Source organism: Castanea sativa, chromosome 1 (genome assembly GCF_040712315.1).
Source record: "Castanea sativa cultivar Marrone di Chiusa Pesio chromosome 1, ASM4071231v1".
Classification (NCBI taxonomy): domain Eukaryota; kingdom Viridiplantae; phylum Streptophyta; class Magnoliopsida; order Fagales; family Fagaceae; genus Castanea; species Castanea sativa.
The window spans coordinates 49623150-49643345 of NC_134013.1; the positions used below are offsets into that span (position 1 = coordinate 49623150).

General features: G+C 33.7%; 1 pseudogene; it reads right to left on the reverse strand.

Moving 5' to 3' along the window:
• Positions 1–17038: 17038 nt before the first annotated feature.
• LOC142628933 (pentatricopeptide repeat-containing protein At1g71460, chloroplastic-like) lies at positions 17039–19469 on the reverse strand (annotated as a pseudogene).
• Positions 19470–20196: the final 727 nt, after the last annotated feature.

Genomic DNA, 20196 nt, shown 5'->3' on the forward strand with positions numbered 1-20196 from the left:
TAAAAGTATACTATAGCGACGAAATCTTAATTTCCTCTCTAAAAATCTTAACAAAATTTGGGTTCTTTAGTGACGAAATTGAGCTTCGTCGCTAAAGGGGTTTCTGATTCCCTTATACCCATTTCAGCAAATATATTTTCCCACTTCTTTTTTGGTCACTTCCCTCCCAAACACAAACTATTTTCTCACTTCCCACTTCCCACTTCTTTCTTCCTTTCTCTCACAAACCCAAACATCAGCCGCCGACCCTTTGCCTTCCGACAGTTCGCCTCCCGACCCTTCGCCTCCCAACGACCCTTCCCCTCACAAACCCATCCTAACCCTCCCTTCCCCTCAAAACTGATGCGGACGCCGACGCCGCCGCCGATCTCCTTTCTCCCTTTGTCCCCTTAAACGCCGATCTCGCTTTCTCCCTTCTCCCCTCGCTCATCTCATTGACACCGCCGTTGCCTTGGGCTCCGCCCTCCTCTCACCATCAACGAGCTCACCGAACTCAAGGTTGCTGAAGAAGATAATGAGAAGCTCCTTCGTAGGAGAAGGGACAGGACTGATAGGTAAGATTCTTTTTTAAGTGTATGGTATTGTGTTAGTCTGAGGAATTGCTCCTGCTTCTTCTCTCTTGCTTGCTCTTTCTCCGTCAAAACAAAACCCTAATTTCACTCACGTTATTTTTTTTCCCTTTTTCAGTGAAACCCATTTGAATAAGTATTTTGTTTTTATTCTAAATGCTTGATAATTGCATATTACTACCCTCCTCTATTTGCATGCTCTTGGTTTGTTTTGTTTCCTCTCTTTTTCTTTCATTAATTTTATTTCAAAGCAATTGATTGCATATCTCTATATGTCGAATATGGGTATTGGGGACGTTGCTCAAGATTGAACATTTGAGTAATTCTAAGTGGATTGGACTAAGCTATTACCATTTAATTGCTTTGTTTTGGTGGGTTAATTGCTTTAGGATTATCTGTTAGTATTTTGAATATTCATAGGAGTATCTATGGTTATTTATTTATTATTTGAATTCCTAAGGCTTGTATTTAACGTAGAATGCAATTAATAAAGCAGCAGAGAATTATTATCCCAATTTCCCTCTCTATTCTCTTATTCAGGGGACCGGTCATCTTGAATACGACCAAATAACTATCCATTCAGTTAGAAATTAAACCCAGTCATAACATAGAACCTATTACAAGCACTCCATGATGTAGTGAAGCTATATCTTGTTGGCAATAGGCTAATTTTTTCAGTATAACTGAAACATTAAATGTATTTTCTATTTTGACACTAGGTAGTTTCATTGTTCATTTACAAAAACTTTTACAAGGATTTAGAGTACAAACCAAGAAAAATGTAACAAAATTTAGTTATTTTTTTCTTGATATTGGTTTGAGTGTGTAATACAATGTAATTGATTGTGTGCCTTTTTATTTCTAATTTCTTGTAATGCTTCATATTGAAAAATTTTGATGTTGCCTATACGGTCATGAATTGATGCAAGAGTTTGATCCAATAATGAACAAAACTTTATTGAAATGTATACTTTGATTACAAGACTATTAGAACAAGAGCCCTAATTAAAAACACAGTCATGGGCAATGATTTATTTCACTCAAAAAGAACCTAAAATTTGCACTCACAAATTCTGTAAGGATGCAAGTTGAAGCCCAAGTGTAATAAATAAGATTATACCCAAGCAAAATACTTCCATTCAAAACAATTTTTGAATTATACAAGTGGCTAAAGCTTAGGTATCCATATATATATATATAGTTGTACAATACTTCTTCTTAATGGTAGAACTTATACAAGTGTGAGAACATGTATTCTTCACTAACATAAAACAATCTAAACTTAGCACTAATCCCTCCAGCAGATGCCATTTCTCGCTCTTGGTGATCAAACGAAGAATAGCATTCCTTTTTTTTTTCTTTTTTTTTTGACATCAAGAAAAGCATTCCTTTAATCATGCCATTCAACCTGACAAAAGAACAAAGCGTGATTTCAATGATAAACATAAATCAAAATTTCCAATTAACAGCAAGCACAAGTGAAGCCATAAGATCACTATCACTATTTACTACTAAATATGTAAGTTTGTTGAGGGTTTAGCTTGGGAATTTCCATCTTAAGAACTCAGCTAAGGGACCAACATTAAAAGTGAAATACAAAGCAGATCATATAGTCTAAATGTTCATAATCAATGACATAATATGTTAGGTGCACAGCCCAATTTTAATGAGGCAATCAGAAAATAACATATGCATTTTGCATTAAGGAGAAGCAAAGATTAAAAAAGGGCATCAAAGCAAAATTACGCTCTAATAAAGGTTGCCACTGAAAGAATCTGAAAAGAGGCCCAAGGTATTTAGTGGCAAATGCAGGTGAAAATTTTTTGGCATGAATTTTATTTCAAGATAAGCCAATTAAATTCACAGCATGCTTAATTGTTTAAAGCTTCTGTGCTAGACAAAAACAATAGGGAGCACCAATGGACAAAAACAAGAAATCAAACCAAGGAAGGAAAAATCAAAGAGAGAGACAGAGGAACTTTGTTATATTTCTCCATCTTTCTCCTTCCATATATGTTTATCAAAAGCAAGATATCATATATCCACAATGAAGTTGCAAGCCATGCAACTAATCCAAATCTTTATACCTATTTTCATGAATTACGATTCAAAATATAACCATTTAAATGCTAAGATAAATTCATTCTTACATTAAACAAGCAGCTATAGTATAAACAATTAAACTTATCATACTATCATACACATGAAAAAAAAAAACCCTCAAATGAAAACAGATCAAGAGATACTCCAATTTGGAGAAAAAAAAAATCCTAACTTTTGAGGAATTCATTTCAAAGGTCTGCTAGAGCAAATACTCGCTCACTATTAAGCAATTAAAAAAATCATTATTTGAAGTAATTTTTGGTTTATAGCTAATCAAGAAAAACTTGGAACATAAATTAGGAAAATTCATGAATTAGTTTGATAATGGAAAAACGCATTCATCAACTTAAAGATTATGATGAATATATAACAACTTTAGATCAGCAAAGTGAAACTTCGTAAAAGTTTGGGATTTAGTCCTCTCATGGTGAAAAATGACAAAAAATAAATGCTTGTTTATTTAAAAGGAAAACAAGTAGGTAAACCACCATTTATACATACAGATTCTGTTATTTTTGTTGTCTTTTCACATGAACACAATCTGTATACAATAACACAAATTCCACATTATTTTTTTCCCAAGTACAACAGGGAATTCAATTTCTTTATGAAAAGAAAACGAAATCCTAATACAATACTAAAAATTTAAAAATCTTCTTTTTTGTTGAGAAAATTAAAAGAAGGAAAAATCAAAGAGAGAAATAGAGGAACTTTACCAGAACCATGGCCGGAATTGGTGGAGCAGAACACGATGGCTGCTAGCAGTAGCCATGGAGATTGAGCATCAACTTCTCTCTTACCCGATTCTATCCAAACCCTAACCCTTACTTTCTCTGATCTGGGTCTAAAAAGCATCAAATTCTCACTTAAACACCTGATTCTCTCCAATCCCCAACCCTTACCCTCTCTCTGATCTGGGTCTAAAAAGGGTGCGAGTGTGTGAGGGTCGGGATCTTAGATGGTGAGTTATTGTTTACTGTTTTTTCTTTGTTTTTGCTTATGGGTCTGAGTTGGGTATGCGAGAAGCGGTGACAATGGGGTTGAGGTGGAGAGTCTGGTGGAGGCGCAGTCAGGGCGGGGTTGAGGTGGAGAGTCTGGTGGAGGCGCAATCGGGGTTAAGAGAGTGGAGCGTTAGGGAGAGTGAGGGAGAGAACCTAGTTGAAGTGAGAGAGAGGAGAGATTTTTAGTGAAATTTTGGGGAGCTAAAATAAAAACAGAAGTGAGACACGGATTGGCAACCTAGATGGGTGAGGTGTCAAAGTTTTGAGTCATTAGATTAAATGAAGGATTGAGATTTGTGCTATTGCACACCGTGCAATACCCTAGGTATTGCATGGGATCTCAATCCAGAGTTAATTTACCAGCCTGATTAAAAGCTTGGCCTTCCAGGTCTGGAGTTTGTCAGAGATTTTGACCACTGACTTTAAAGTCTAAACATCATTGACCTTTTCTCAAAATTTAGATTTAAGCCCAAATACGTACAAAGACTTGTCAATTCAATGAGCTCAAGCTCAACTGGCACCTCCTCCCCTTCCCACATAGTATCACCAATTGCAAACAAACTTTCTATCATTTTATAACAGCATCAAACTAATTCCATTTTTCCCTACTTTCATTTCATAGCTGTTCAGGGCCCTTTTTTTTTTTGTTGCGACACATGACAATCGCCCATTTGGAAGATAAATTATGGGTCTCTGTCATATAAAGTCCAAGCTGGATGGTCACATGTGATTTGGAAAACTAGCAGTTTGTGATAGCTTAGCTCTGAATAATGGTTGTAACATAGTGAAGCTAACTATTGTGAGAAAGAAGCTATCTGAACCAAGTATATATTAGTATTTTTGAGTATCACACCAAACGGCCAGTCTGCCTGCAATTCTTCTCTAAAATTCCAAAACCAGAAATATTAATAGAGAAAGCCCAAATTAGAATCACTGGCCATAGGTGTGGCTTTAATCTGCCGCATAATATTATCAGGAATATCAAAGGTAGCCCATTATCTAAGCTTATATAAGAGTTGAGAACATCTCCAACACTAAGCTTTTCCTCTGGCTGTGAGGGGGCCTGCTACTTGTTGTCTCAAAAGGTCCGAATAGAGCCAGAAATCCCTCCAAAAATGAATAGATCTTCCGTTCTTCACAGGCCATTTTAATCCTTTATTGGTGCAACCAGAAACATTGTTGGTGAAACCAAAAAAACACAAATAATACAAAGCCAACAATTTTATGAAAGTATGAGCTCATATGTTACGGATAAATTATAGTTGCTCATTGTAAATGAAGTTTGGAAAGTTACTGTCTGCTTGGTTATCAGATAGCTTGCCAATATCCTTAATTTGTTTACATTCCTTGTAGGTTTGGAAGTTTTATGAACTAGATGGATTTCCTATTTTCAATGGAAATAGAAGCTGAAAAAGGGAACATGAGCAATCAACAAAAACACTGACCTTTGCTTGGATGGCATCAAATGATAGTTTAGTTCCATTAAGAGATGAACTTGAAGCTCTTGCAACATTCATTGGTGAAGAATTTAAAGGAACTCGGGTCGGGTCCGGATTTTATAAAAAACCCGAAACCCAGCCCAGAAAAATACCCAGTTATGTGAGATTACTTAAAACCCCCCCTTATATATATATATATATATATATATATATATATATATATATATATATATATATATATATATATATATATATATGCACGCGTGCACACACACAAACACATCATTCTACTTTGCAAACCCTAACCTAAGTCACTACTCAGTACTCTCTAAGCCAGCCCAGCCGCCTCTCATCTCATTCCCTCACGCTTCACTGCCTCGGTCACAATTACACTTCCTCATCACGTCTTAGTGCCTTAGCCACGCAGCCATGCCTCACTCCTCAGCCATGCCTTATCAGTCATCATGCCCTCACGCCTCAGCACGCAGCCACGCCTCAGCACCCAGCCACACCTCAGCCACGCCGCCTTACAAAATGACTTACTCTCCTCTCCCACTCTCACTCACTCTCCTCTCATGTCTCACTTCGTCAGCCGCCCCTCTCTCATGATCTCAGCCTCTCGGTCTCACTCTCTTTACCGAAGAAGACGAAGATGAAAATCCAAAGCTCTCCGATTTCACCCAGTTTGATATCTAGGTTGGATTTGGATTTGCGGAGAAGATCATTGAAATGATTTGGGGACCTTCGGATTTGTGTTTGATCATTGGCTTCATTGTTGGGTCTCTTATAATTTTTTTTTGATTAAAATATGTGAAACCCATTTTGTATTTTTACCTTTTGGTTTTGTTTGTTTGGTTATTTAGTTGATGGGTTTTGGTGATCAAACTTGGGTTGGGTTATGCTGATTCTGCCTTTGATTTGGTTCATTTTTGGTGTTTGTGGAAGAGTTCTGATTATATAAGTATCTAATAATTTGATAATTTATGCTTTGAACACAAATTTTTAAAGAAAAGGAAATGAAGAAATAGCTTTGCTTGTAGTTGTAATGGATGATGAATGTGTGCTGTTTGTTTGATTGCCATTTCTATTCAGAGCATTTTGGTTGATTACCATTTGTTTTGGTTTTTATGTAGTTTCTATTTTTTGGGTTACATGTTTTGCATTTTTTTTAATTGATCGGGCGGGGCCCGTGGAGCCCGTGGGGCTTGGCGAGGTGGTCTGGGCTCTGGGAAAAAATCCGTTTAATAAAAAGCCACGAGTCCTGACCCACAGGTCGAGTACGGGTATGAAAAAACCCGGCTCGAACCCGACCCGTTGCCATTCCTAAACATCCCTGCCTAGTTATTAGTAAAACAAGTTTAAAACTATAGCCAAAAAAAAAAAAAAAAACACCAATATTGACAAAGTTTAAACTAAGATTGAAATAACTATTGCATCTCAAAAATAGGTATTTATCATTTTCTGGGTTGTTTTCAATTATTCATTGGTTCTTATTTCTTTTTTATAATTTTTATGAAAGCTCTTATTTCTAATTTTGGAAAAAAAAAAAAAGAACAACAACAACAAACCTAGACATTTTATTATATCATGTAGCGGATGCTTTACAAAAATTCTATGTAATGCCAAATACATTTCTGCATCATTTCATTTCTTCATAATCTGAAAATCAATAAAGAAAATGATCATGAAATGAAAGAAATGGCAAAAGCGGCGGGAGTAACTACCACCATTAGAATTAATGGTAATACACTAATACTATTTATGATCTTCAATTCCCCTACATCTGGAAGAGTAGCAGGGATATCTAGGAAATAGCTTTAGTAATCCTACTCACCTTGCCTTCAGAACATTGTCCTAATTTGGAACATCCAAGATCAGCATAGCACTAAATTTGATTACAAATTAAAATTAGATCTCCTTGGATCTGGGTGATTTATAAATTAAGAATAAACGTAGGACTGTTTGTGAAGGATTATGTTAATAAGCATCTATTTTGTTCACTAAAGAGTGTAGATTTCACAATCACTAAACCATGATGCTGCATTCTACTACACAGCAATCCAAGTTGCCTATCTCCTAGTCAATGGACAATGAAACACCTAGACAAATATCAACAACATCCTTAGGTTGGTTAACATGCTAACCGAACTACACTATTCCAAAGTAGCTACCAAGTCCGATGTTTGTATAACACCAGAAAGAATATGAAACATATATTCACAATACTAACTTATCAAATATATATAATAGTAACACATAAGAAATAAAAATAAATCAATTAAAAACTATAACACAAACACTGATACATTTTTAGGGCATAACATCCAGGTCATTATTCCGCAACATTTAACACGCAACTAATGAATTTAGTTTAATTGAGTGGAACACTTAAAAGGTTACACAGTGCACAAAGCTCCCCACTTTTGAGGGTTCTGGGAGAGGTGGTTGATAAGCAACCCTGTCCCCAATTGAGTGGAAACACTTATAGACTCTAATTCAACTGGATCAAAGGCAAAACTTATCAACAATCCCAGACTCTACAATAAATATTTTGAAATGACTTTGCATCAGCTGATGTTTGGGATAAATCATTCAAAATTAATTTCAAATTAACAACACTGGTGCAAAATATAATGTAAGGAAAGATAACAAAATTAAAATAGCAACAAACAGCCAAGCTTAAATACATGAAAAGAACTATCAGCTTGCATAAGTATAACAAAGACTTGCAGGAAATTTAGCTATTCCTTGCAAGTTGACTCATTAATCAACGTGATCTCTACTAAACAATCTCCTTTGATCTTATTGCACATCTCCCCATCACCAAGCAACTCCAAATGGAAACATACTTCCTGTGCCCAAAATTGAGAGAAACTTTAAGTAAATTTTTCATTTTTATTTTTTTTTAATGACCTAAGACCTCACCAAGGCAAGGCCCTTTGAACCCAACCCTGGGGAGTAAACCACAGATACACGACCTCACCTACTAGAACCATGTATAAGGTACATAAAGAATAAAAATAAAAAATAGAATGTAAGACTAGCCTATTTGAAACATGTTCACAGGAGGACACAACAACAGGTTTAAACATTTCCTCATGCAAATATTGAAAATCCAGCATCTACATTATTGGAATTAAATAGTATAAGAAAAATAATAGACCTTTATCTAATTGGAAGGATGAAAGCACAAAGAAACCAAAGGCACCAAACCAATTACAGTTGTTTCAGAACAAAATCATTTGATTGTGTGATATAAAAAACATAAAAAATTCAAAAATTCAAATTATTAATAATTGAATTATTACTTGTAAATATTCTTATTTTCCATGAAATGAATAAAGTTCGAGCATCCCTAGTGACAGTCAAAAAGCAACAAGTGCAAACAAGACGAGAATCAGACTTTTGAAGGATGGACAAAAAATTCAACCTAGGTTTTGACTGAAGGTAATCAAAACGAATGAAAAAATGCATAACTTAGACTAATTGACATTGAAAGGACGAACAAACCAATCCTTTTCTTCAATTAGTCTTTTTTTTTTTGGATCAGTCGACTAACCACTCAATCTATTCAGGTTTTAAAAACAATGATCTCACTAGCAAGCAACAAAGTCCTGCTATAACAAAATTTAATTTTTAGCAAATTACAACAAAACTACTTATGTAATAAATGGGGATAGTATGAAAGACGTAGAACAAGGTGCATCAGAAATGAATCCGGTTAAGGATCTTACCAGGTCCAGCATCTAACCACTAAGGTTTTAGAACTTTAGGTCTGGTTTAGGTAATACACTAATACTAACAGATTAGGGCCATTAGACGCATATCCGTGTAAGTTTAGATATTTAGGCTATATTTGAATTTGAAAACTAGTTTCCTTGACTGACAAACAATGAATAATGGTTGGAACATAATAATAATGAACTTTGAATAAAAATGCAACTCCAAAACTTAATTTCGTTGCAGGAACATTTAAAAACATCAATTCGGCTTACTAAAGGACGTATGATCACCAGAAAAAAACTAGACTATTAAAAATGACATTTAGCATTAACTTAACATGAGCCAAAATTTTATAAATAACTATTTATGAAAATTGGTTCAATGCAGCAATATGAGTGCACCATGAACTCATTTGTACAAATCTTTGAGCTTCCTCAACGCGACCAAATTGGGTGAGAAGTCCAATGGTGATAGTGTAAAGTTCTTTGGATGTGTGAGTGTCTGCGACCCCAGTCCACCAATTTTTTTTTCTCAAACTGGGCCTAACCCGTGCGAACAGGTGGGATCGTGATGCTCAAAATGTCGAATTCACTGTAAAATGTACTCCCTTCTAGATCTAGGGTTTACATGGAGTTGCCACTTATTTAATTTAAAAGAAAAAAATAAGAAAACCTTCACTATTAAAAAAAATGCTTCTGTTGTATTAATATATATGACAATTTACATCAATTTTGTAACAAAATTTACAATACTTTTTTATCTTAGATACAATCTAAGAAAGTAAATTACATTGCCCTATTTCCTAGTTACATTCTAAAAAAAATGTAAAATTGCATACATAAGAGCCTAGTCTAGAACCCTTGATCTTGGTTCGGTGGCTAATTTACGAGATGGGAAGGGATTAAGCACCCATCTCACCTAATAAAACCGGTCTCCTAGGTTAAGGTGACCAATATCATGTCATGTTAAACAAATATAAACAATATATCATATAAATATGTTAATTTGCAAGAATTGTAAACAAATATTTGTTGGTAAAGAGAAACAAAAGGTGAAATTTGTTAGATAACAATGTAAATGTAAAGAAAGCATGAAAGTAATGGCATGTTCATCCAAGAAATTAATGTAAACAAAGAATTCCTAACCTAGACATGTTCATCTAAAGCATGTGAAGGAAAACAAAATCGTCATGTTATTTGTCATCAACATGAGTGCAAAAGAAAATTTACTTTTAGGCCTACCAATCATCCAAGCAATCATCAGAAGAACAAAGAAAATCACCCAGACATGTTCATCCAAGTATTTAAGCAAAGACCATAATATTAATTAGACCTATTCGTCTAAGCATTCAAAAAAGAGAGAATCAACTATACCTAGACATGTTCATCTAAGCATGTTATGAAAAGCAAATAATAACTTAGAAGTGTTCATCCAAGCATGTGAAGGAAAACAGAGAATTGCCATGCTATTTCTCTAGACATGTTCATCTAGAGAAAATCAAAATACTTAGATATGTTCGTTTAAGCATTTAAAAAAAGTAAAAAAACTACCTAGACATCCTCATCTAAGCATTTAAGAGAAAGCTGCACATTAGCCTAGAACTGTTCATCATAAAAAGGAATATCAATGAGATATATAGGCATGTTCATCCAAGCATATCATAAAAGAAACAAATAATGACTTGTAAGCCTTTATTCAAGCATGTGCAGAAAGTTAAAGAACATAATTAGCTACTTACCAGCATAGAGCATAAATTAAAAGAAGAAAGTGATCACTTAAAGGGCTAGAGAGAAAGCAAGGAAGCACTAAACTACAACCAAAGTAAGGGAGGAGATAAACCTGTTTAAATGAGCTAGAATGGATTTGGTGTTGATCCTCATTTGAATTTTGAAAGGAAGTTGAAGATGATGCTAAACTTATGTTATCTTTTGCACCTGTTTTGTATTTTGGCTCTAACTTTCTGCTCAAAATTCCAATTGATTCAAGATTGGTGTTTTCTAAAAGAAAATTCAATTTCTCTACAACTTTTCTAGAAATAGAGAAAACCAAATTTCAAAATTTTCTAGACCAAAAATGAGATTCAAATTGCTACTGAAAATAGTAATGTTTTTTTGAGCATTTTTCTATTTTTTGAAATTTTTCATAGAATGTATCTGTTTCTATATCTAACTTGGTTTTCAAAAGCTTTCTTTTGAAGCTAAGGAAGGGGATAAGCCTATTAGATAAGTTTGATCAGATTTGGTGTTGATCCCCATTTGAAATTTTGAAAGAAAATTGAAGATGATGTTGAATTAGTGTTATCTTCTGCTCTTGTTTCGTATTTTGGCTATAACTTTCTACTCAAAATTCCAATTGATTCAGGATTAGTTTTTTTAAAGGAAATTCAATTCTCTACAACGTTTTCAGAAATAGAGAAAATCAAATTTCAACGTTTTCCTAGCCAAAAATGCGATTCAAGTTGCTGCTAAGAATGATAACATTGTTTTTTTTAGCATTTTTCTGTTTTTTTTTTTTTGAATTTTTTCATGGATCATATCTTTTTATCTCTCCATTTTTTTTAAAGAGCAGATAAAATGCCATAAAGGAAACCATTTTTGTTAGGTTCTAAAAGTTTAGAATAATTGGCGAACTGTGAACACAAACTTGTCTAGATATAGATCCTAGAGTTTATAGGTATTATTAGACAATACTCAAGGTGATACAAGTTAAGATTTAAGAACATACAAGCTGCAAAAAGAAGAATTCAAAATCTTCCTGGTTTGATTGATCGTAAGACAGGCTCGACCGATTGAAACACGTATTTGCAGAATTTTAAGTCGGCCCAAATAGCAGTTCAAGCCCATTAAGGATTAAGGGTTCAGATCTACTTCTTCTAGTATATAAAGAAAACCTTAAGCACATTTTTAAAAGGTTTTTCAAAGAGAGAAGAGTGTGCCTCTTTTGTAGATCTAGGGTTTTGTACTCAAAAGCTCTCTAGAGTCTTTTTGTTGAGTTGTGTGTTGAATTTTTCGTGAGATCTGAGAGGTGTTTACCTTCATACACACATAAAGCTATCAAGATCAAGATTCACATCAATAACTTGATGGTTGCTTTAGTTGCTACATAAAGAACTTTCAAGAGGATTTGAAACCTTTGAGAGATGTCTCAAAGTCATAAGTAGGAGAATTTGTGATTGCTGCAGATCAATGAAAGAAGTAGTTTGTGAACTTGGAGCTATCATGGGGTCGTGGTAGTAAGTTTTCTACTCAAGGTAGCAATAGGATGTTAGTGGTCTAAGTCTTATTGTACAAACTTCAATTCTTTCATAGTGGATTTGCTTTTTACCTTGAGAATATTTAGGTTAAATCCTCTCTAGTTTTTTTACCAGCTTGGTTTTTCTGCGTCATCATATCATTGTGTTCTTTATATTTTCTACTGATTTGCATGATATGATTGTTTTGTTTTAACCTACATCTGAATAATGAACGTAAGTATTCACTTAGTTAATTAATTAGGTTAAACAATCTAGTTTACAGGGATCTAAAACTTTACAAGTGGTATTAGAATGGGTTAGCTCTTGAATTAGGTTATTATATCTAGAGTTGATCCTTGATCCCTGTTATCATGAATAATTTGAAGTGTCTTTCTGCTCATGTTTGTGATGATTTGAATAAAAAGGAAACTATTGTTTCTGTTGAACTTTTTGATGCTTGTGAAACTCTTCATAAGTAATTATCTAAATCTTTGAAAATTGTTAAGAAATTTAAAGAAGAGTTAAAATTGGCTAATCTTGAAAAAGAGGAATTGATTGTGAGATTAGATTAATCTAATAAAAAGAATGAATTTTTGAGAAATCAAATTTCCTCTCAAGATGAAAAGATGAAAAGCTTGGAACAAGACTTAGTTGAGTCTAAAACTAAACTTGAAAAGTTGACTAGTGCCAAGCCTATTGTTGATAACAGAAGTGTTTCCGTTTCTCTTAAGCTTAAAGGTAAAAAAGTTTATATCTCTTATTTCAAGAGGAATAATAAAGAAAATGTTTATTTTGCTAGGTTAGACAAAGGTAAAAGTTTTGATGTAGACATTGAAGTTTCTAAACCTAAGTCTAAACCTACTGGTAGTGTTAAAAAAAAAATCTGCTTTTATGCCTACATGTCACCTTTGTGATGTTGTTGGTCATATTAGACCAAATTGTTCGTTGTTGAGGCAAAAATCATAATCTGAGACTAGATTTGCTATTAGGAATACTGATGTTCCTAAATTTGTTCTTGTTTGTCACTTTTTTAGTGTCTCTGGTTACATTCGTTCCAATTGTCATAAATTGAAATTGAAATATTTTGTATTTCAATCTAGGATATATGATGATATTTCTCTTGCCATAAGTCCATATAAATTGTTTCATATTCTTTTGAAAAATTTGAGCTTGTTGGCTTGTGAAATGAATTTGCAGGATATTAGTCTTTCTCAAAAGATTGTTGTAATCCCTCAAATACACTCTGTTTTTCATAGATTTTCACCTACAAAGCTGAAGACTTGTGCTATATGGGTAAGAAATGATTCTCTAAGGTGCGTGTTGCTGACTTGTCCTTGATTTAATTCTTTCAATTATTTGTGGACATGTTTACTTTTAGTTTTTGGTTGTATTATTTTCTTAGGTTGCTTTGATTATTCAAAAATCCAAAAACATTGAAAATTTTCAAAAAGACAATATTTTATTTTGTGTCTATTTTTATTTTTTTAGGATTACATGAGTTATAATATCTCTCTCTTGATTTAGAACATGCTTGACATCGTGGAGAAACTTGAATAGCATGTGTTATATAAGTGCTAAGCTATTTCTGATTTTGTGTGACTATGTACTAGTTTGTACATGTACTCATGAGTTAGTTAAGAAATTGATATTTCTTATTTATTGTGTGCCCTCTATAATTTAGTTAAGCACTATCATGCATTGCTTTTGCATTTTATTTATTTAGCGTAATGTGTACTTTTTGTTTTCGGTCATTAATATTTTGAAAAACCAAAAAGATTTTTTTTGTATAACACATCATAAATGTGTAGTTGAGGTTGGTCTATGAAATTTGCATTTCATGACTATGTATCTTGTTTAGCTTGGATGAGCTTATTTTTATGCGCTTTGCTAGTTTCAGCTATGTAGTGCATGTTGTGTGTGAGTTATTTATAGTTTTTAATCACATGATCTTAATTTTGAAGTCACATGTCTTTGATTGTAAGGACTAAAAAATCCTAAGAGAAAGACATAAATAACCTTCTCACCACTGTTTACTAGCCAATCATGAACACTTTAATGCATCTAAAAAGTTTTTGTGCTTTAGAAAGTGTAGCACTTGCACATAAAAAATCATAAGGTGTTGCCTTTAAAAGAAAAGAAAAAGTAGAAAAAGAAAAATATGCATAAAAATATGATAAGGCAAAAAAAAAAAGAAAAAAAAAAAGCATGATTGCAAGCTTGTTTTCAAGAAGATGTGGTTATATGATGTAACTCTTAAGGAGATAGTCACTTTCAAATTTATGTGATGAATAATGTAAAAATTGTGATTGATTACTATCTATATATCGCCTCACATGTATCTCATGTTGTTACTAGTTGCACACACTTCACAAGTTATTCTTTGCTAAACTTTGTACATGAAATTGTGTATGAATCTAGTTTAGCCATCCAAGATTATGTTTTTTATGGTGTTTGATGCAAAATATGTTTAAGAGTTGGCAAAAATTATGTTTTTGCTGATTAAAAAATTTGTTTTCAAGTTCTGGGTTGAAAACTCATATTTTTGAAAAACATTTAAACTCATTCTCATGCATTTCATTCATGAAATTCCTTGGTTTGAGTAGTTTCTGCATAATCTTCTGTAGTTTTTCAAAAAAAATTCAAATTTTCAGAATTTCGATCGATCGAATGTGATTTTTGACTAATCGAAAATCCCTTGATGTTTAATCATTGCTTTCTGCCTGACTCGATTGATGTTTGATCGATTGAAACTGGAAAATTTTTAGTTTTTAGATTTTTGACCAAAATTTCTTTTTTGCATCATTTGTGTTTAAGATTCACATGCATTGCATTTTTTTTTTTTTTTGGTATCAATCTTGCAGTTTTGCAATCATATCTCTCATTGTTCGCACATAATATGCATACACTTTGCTAAATTGGGTACTCAACTTGATTTAAAAATTGATTGATTAATTTTTGAGTCCTTTGTACATTTTAGTATATGCTATTTTTTATGTATGAACTGCAAAAAAATATTTTTCTTAAGAGATATGATGAATAATCAATGTGCAAATATTTTCTCTTCTCATACAACTGTTTATGGGTCACATAGTGTCAAGCTTGCATATATTGAAAGAGAGAATATTTTTCTTCAAGTAAATCCTCAATTTTTTTTTTAAAGTTTGGTTTGTGTCTTTTTAGTTTTCCCAACCTCCTAAATTTTTCCCAAAACATGTTTTGTTTTTCCTATTTTTATAGGGGGAGGAGCTTGTTTTTAACCTTTGTTGTTCATAGGAGGAGTTGTTGCTCTTTATAGGGGGAGTTGCCTCTATTTTCTATAGAGCTTGAATTTTTTGGTTCCTTAGTTCTCTTTTTTCTCTCATGTTTACTATCAATCTACTTTTGTTTGAGTTGTTTTTGTCAATACGTGACAAAAAATGGGAGAAATAGATGAAATTTGAAAAAGGTTTTTAACTGTTTTATTTAGGGGAAGATGAAATTGTTTTTGAAAGGGGGAGAAAATAAAATTTTTTGAGGTATCTAACTTAGGGGGAGAGTTAGAATTTACTTTTGTTTTTTATTTTATTTTATTGATTCATATTGTTTATATGTCTTTCTTTCCACACATGCGTTGATGTGTTCTTTTGAGTGTTTTAGGAAAGATAGGTACATTCTGATTAAGATCTTCTATCTCTTCTTGCAACTTCTAGGTTAGGATTCTTAAATTGGGATTTGTGATGTAATTGAGAAATTTATTGTAATTGGGTTGTTCTTGTATTTGAGCATTTCATTCGTATGCAAGTTTTGTCACAGATTGTCAAAGGGAGAGATTGTTAGGTTTATAAAAATTTAGAACAATTGGCAAACCGTAAACACACAGTTATCTAGATATAGATCTTAGAGTCTATAGGTATTATTAGACAATGCTCAAGGTGATACAAGTCAAGATTCAAGAACATACAAGCCGTAGAAAGAATAATTTGAAATCTGTCTGGTTCGATCGACTGAAAGACAGGCTCGACTGATTGAAACACGTATCTACAGAATTTTAAGTCGGCCCAAACAGCAGTTCAAGCCTATTAAGAATTGAGGTTTCAAATCTACTTCTTCTAGTATATAAAGAAAACCCTTAACACGTTTTTAAAAGGTTTTTTAGAGAGAGAAGAATGTGCTTCTTTCGTAGATTTAGGGTTTGGTACCCAAAAGCTCTTTAGAATCTTTTTGTTGAGTTGTGTGTTAAATTTTTTGTGAGATCTGAAAGGTGTTTACCTTCATACACACACATAGAGCTATCAAGATCAGGATTCACGTCAAAACGATGGTTGCTTTAGTTACTGCATAAAGAACTTTCAAGAAGATCTGAAACCTTTGAGAGGTGTCTCAAAGTCACAAGTATGATAACTTATGGTTGCTGCAGATCAATGAAAGAAGTAGTTTGTGGACTCGGAGCTATCATGGGGTCGTGGTGGTAAGTTTTCTACTTAATATAGCAATAGGTAGTTAGTGGTCTAAGTCTTATTGTACAAATTTCAATTTTTTCATAGTGGATTTGCATTTTACCTTGAAGATAGCTAGGTTAAATCCTCCCTAGGTTTTTTACGGGTTTGGTTTTCTTGGGTCATCATATCGTTGTGTTCTTTATATTTTCCACTGCTTTGCATGATATGATTGTTTTGTATTAACCTAGATCTGAATAATAAATCTAAGTATTCACTGGTTAATTAATTAGGTTAAATAATTTAGTTTACAAGGATTTAAAACCTAACAATTTTTTTATTATTTCTTTAAAAAATGAAGTAAAATGAAATCCAATAAAAAATCACAATTAATTAATTTTAAATTAATTCTTGTGGGAACCAATCAAAATCAAGTGTTTAAAATAGGACATGATCGGGCCCACCGTGTAAGAGAGCCATGATCATTGAAAATTGTTTGAATGATAACTTTTGATCAAGTTGTCCGACCAAAGCCCATGACGTACCATTATGATCGTTAGAGCATCAAAATTTGTTTTGTATCACAAATCTGAAGATCTACCTGTTGGTTAAATGCAAGTTGTAAAATGGGGTGTCTACAGGATGCCTTTATTTTATATCTATGATGCATTAAATTAATTATCCGGCAAGCATCATCAACTAATCCAGCTTGATCGCAAATAACTAGAACCACTTTGAAAGTGAAATGGTTTGGATTAAAACCACCAGATCTCATTTGATCAAAAAGAGCTATTGCATCTTGACACCTATTTTTATATCCATATGCCTCTATAATTGCAGTCCATGTCATTGATCCCTTAATGGGGATTGCATTGAAAACTGACTTAGCATGATCAATTGCTCCGCAAGTCCTATACAATGTCACAACTTCAGTAGAGACGAAATGGATACACTCAAAATTCTTCTTCAAGACTTGTCCATGAACCTCCTTCCCAAGCATCAAACTTTTTAGTTCACCACAAACACTAAATATCGCTATTGTAACTGAATCTGGCCTGTGCTTTGAAAACTGCATTGATCTAAACACACCAAGTGCTTCATTTAGATGCCCATGTTCTAATATGAATCAATCATCGCTGTCCACATGATCACATTCCTCTGTTCCATGCCATCAAACATTTTTAAAGAATACTCCAACAGGAAACAATAGATACATTCGGTAGGAACCAATTCTTCAGAGCATAAGCATGAACCTCCTTCCCTTGAGTCAGAGCCCTCAACTTTGCACAAATTGGAAGAACAGTGGCAATTGTGACAATATCAAGGTTAAACCCTTCCTGCTGCATCCAAATTATTGATCTCAAAGCCTGCTCTAGCCTCCCATTTGAGGCATAACCTGATATCAAAGCAGTCCAACAAATAGCATTCCTCTCCATTGATGAATAAAACACTTGCCTCCCCGATCGCATGTCCTCACACTTACAATACATGTCAATCAATGTAGATTGAATGAAAATTTGCCTCAAATAACTTTTCGTCTTCAACAAGTAAGCATGAATTTCTCAGCCTAATTTATGTCCCCAAACTTCTCCAATACCAGGAAGTATTGCAGTCAGCATAACCGAGTTTGGCGTTATCCCTTCCTCTACCATTCTCCTCACATACTCCAAAGCTTCCCTTTGCAACCTATTGTGTGCAAAACCTGCAATCATCGCTCCCCACACCACAACATCCCTCTCACCAATCTCTTCAAAAACACAATGCGCAAGCTTAATCTTTCCACGTTTAAAGTACATATCAAACAAACTCATCCCAAGAATCGAAGTATCAACAAAACCATTGTTTATCAAAAGGGCATGAATCTTTAAAGGTTGCCAAAGCGCAGATGCACCGGTAAAACTCTTGATGACATTAGAGAAAGAATAAACATTCAAACCGACCCCTAATTCCTGCATTTTAGTATAAGTTGAAAGCACATCATGATATCGCCACCTACCAGATATCACATTGCCTCTAAGCAAGGTATTCCACGAATACCCATTCTTACTAGAACATTCACCAAACAGTTGGCGTGCATCTTCGACTGAGCCACAAGTTGCGTACATTTTCAAAAGTTTTGTACGTAAAAACTCATTGTTTTCAAGCCCATTAATATTTATATGTGTGTGGACTTGTTTCCCTTCGGTTAAGGATTTGGTTCGAACACATGCAGCAATAAGAGAAGTAAAAGAGGTGGGGTTAACAGGTATGCCTTGTTGGTCCAAGTAGTCCAATATGGTAAGTGCTTGTTTGAGCTTGTTTTGCTTAGCGAATCTTTGTAAATTGCATGTGGGGTTTTTGGTGTGGAATGGTAAAGATTCTGGGAATGCATCTTTTTGTCAAAACGGCGGTGGTTTTTTTTGCAGGAAATTTGGATGGTTTTTTGTGTTGTTGGTGGGTGTTTGATGGTGGTGGTTTTGGGTTACGGGTTTGGACTTGTAGCCAGTAGGAGCTAGAGCCAACACTGCCCATTGCCAAAGCCATTACTTTAGGGCTCTTGATTCAGAGAGAAAGATGAAGGGGCTGGGAGATTGAGACCATTTGAAATTTAGGACCACACACCGTGTAACCTTAAGGGAAACCTATATGAAAAGAGAACAACATAATTCAGAGGAAAAGAAAAGAAAAAAAAAAAAAAAATCGACCCAGAGCGCAAAATCTGCACCAAAACCCTTTGGGTCATTAATCATCCAAAATAGCTTTACAAATTTTAAGATTTAGGAAAGCCCCAACAGTACACAATCACAAGGAAAACTCAAAGTTTTGGAGCTAAATTTTCTTACCTTGCAGGATTGAGGTTGAAGAATTGATGTTGTTTTTGAGTTGAAATGAACCCGTGAGAGGGCTATCTTCCTCAGCTTCAAGAGCCCTTTGTATTTTTGGAGGCTTTGGGGATGACGGAGAGAGTGAAGCATCAGGAAGAAGAAGACTGTTTGGAGGGGAAAAAAAAATCAATAGAATTAATTGAATGCCTTCCTCCTCCTTCCCTCTTGCTTATTAAAATATTTAATATTCTCAAAATGCAGTTAGTTAATTTCACATAAAAAAAAAAAAAGTGAGTTAAAGAGGTACTTTTTTGAATATATACCACTCTTAGTTTCTTTAAGATTGTCTCTGTGTTAAAATATTTAGTATTGTAAAAAAGCTACCTCATGCTTTTAGTTAGTTACGCTGTGTGTTTAGAATTATTTTTAAAAAATTAAATTAAATTAAATTTTTAGCACAATCTTATTAACCTTTTCATTGCTTTTATGAGTTATTTTACTAATTTCAGTTTTTTTTTTTTTTTGAGAAGGTACTAATTTCAGTTAAAAGAATAAAAATAATTATTAAAAATAATGGATGTTAACTATATTGGTATGTTTAGAAGTTGATATAGCTAAGAAAATGATGAACAAATTATGCTATGAAGAACACACATGCGCGTGCGTGCATACGTACACACATACATACATACATACATATATATATATATATATCTTTTTTGTAGTTTTAACTAGTAAAAATACTATTATGGTTTGTTTGGATGCTATGGATTTGGATTTGAGGATCCCAAATCCTAATTCTTTGTTTGGGTAAGTTACAATAACGAGTAAAAATACTATTGTGGTTTGTTTGGATGCTATGGATTTGGATTTGAGGATCCCAAATCCTAATTCTTTGTTTGGGTAAGTT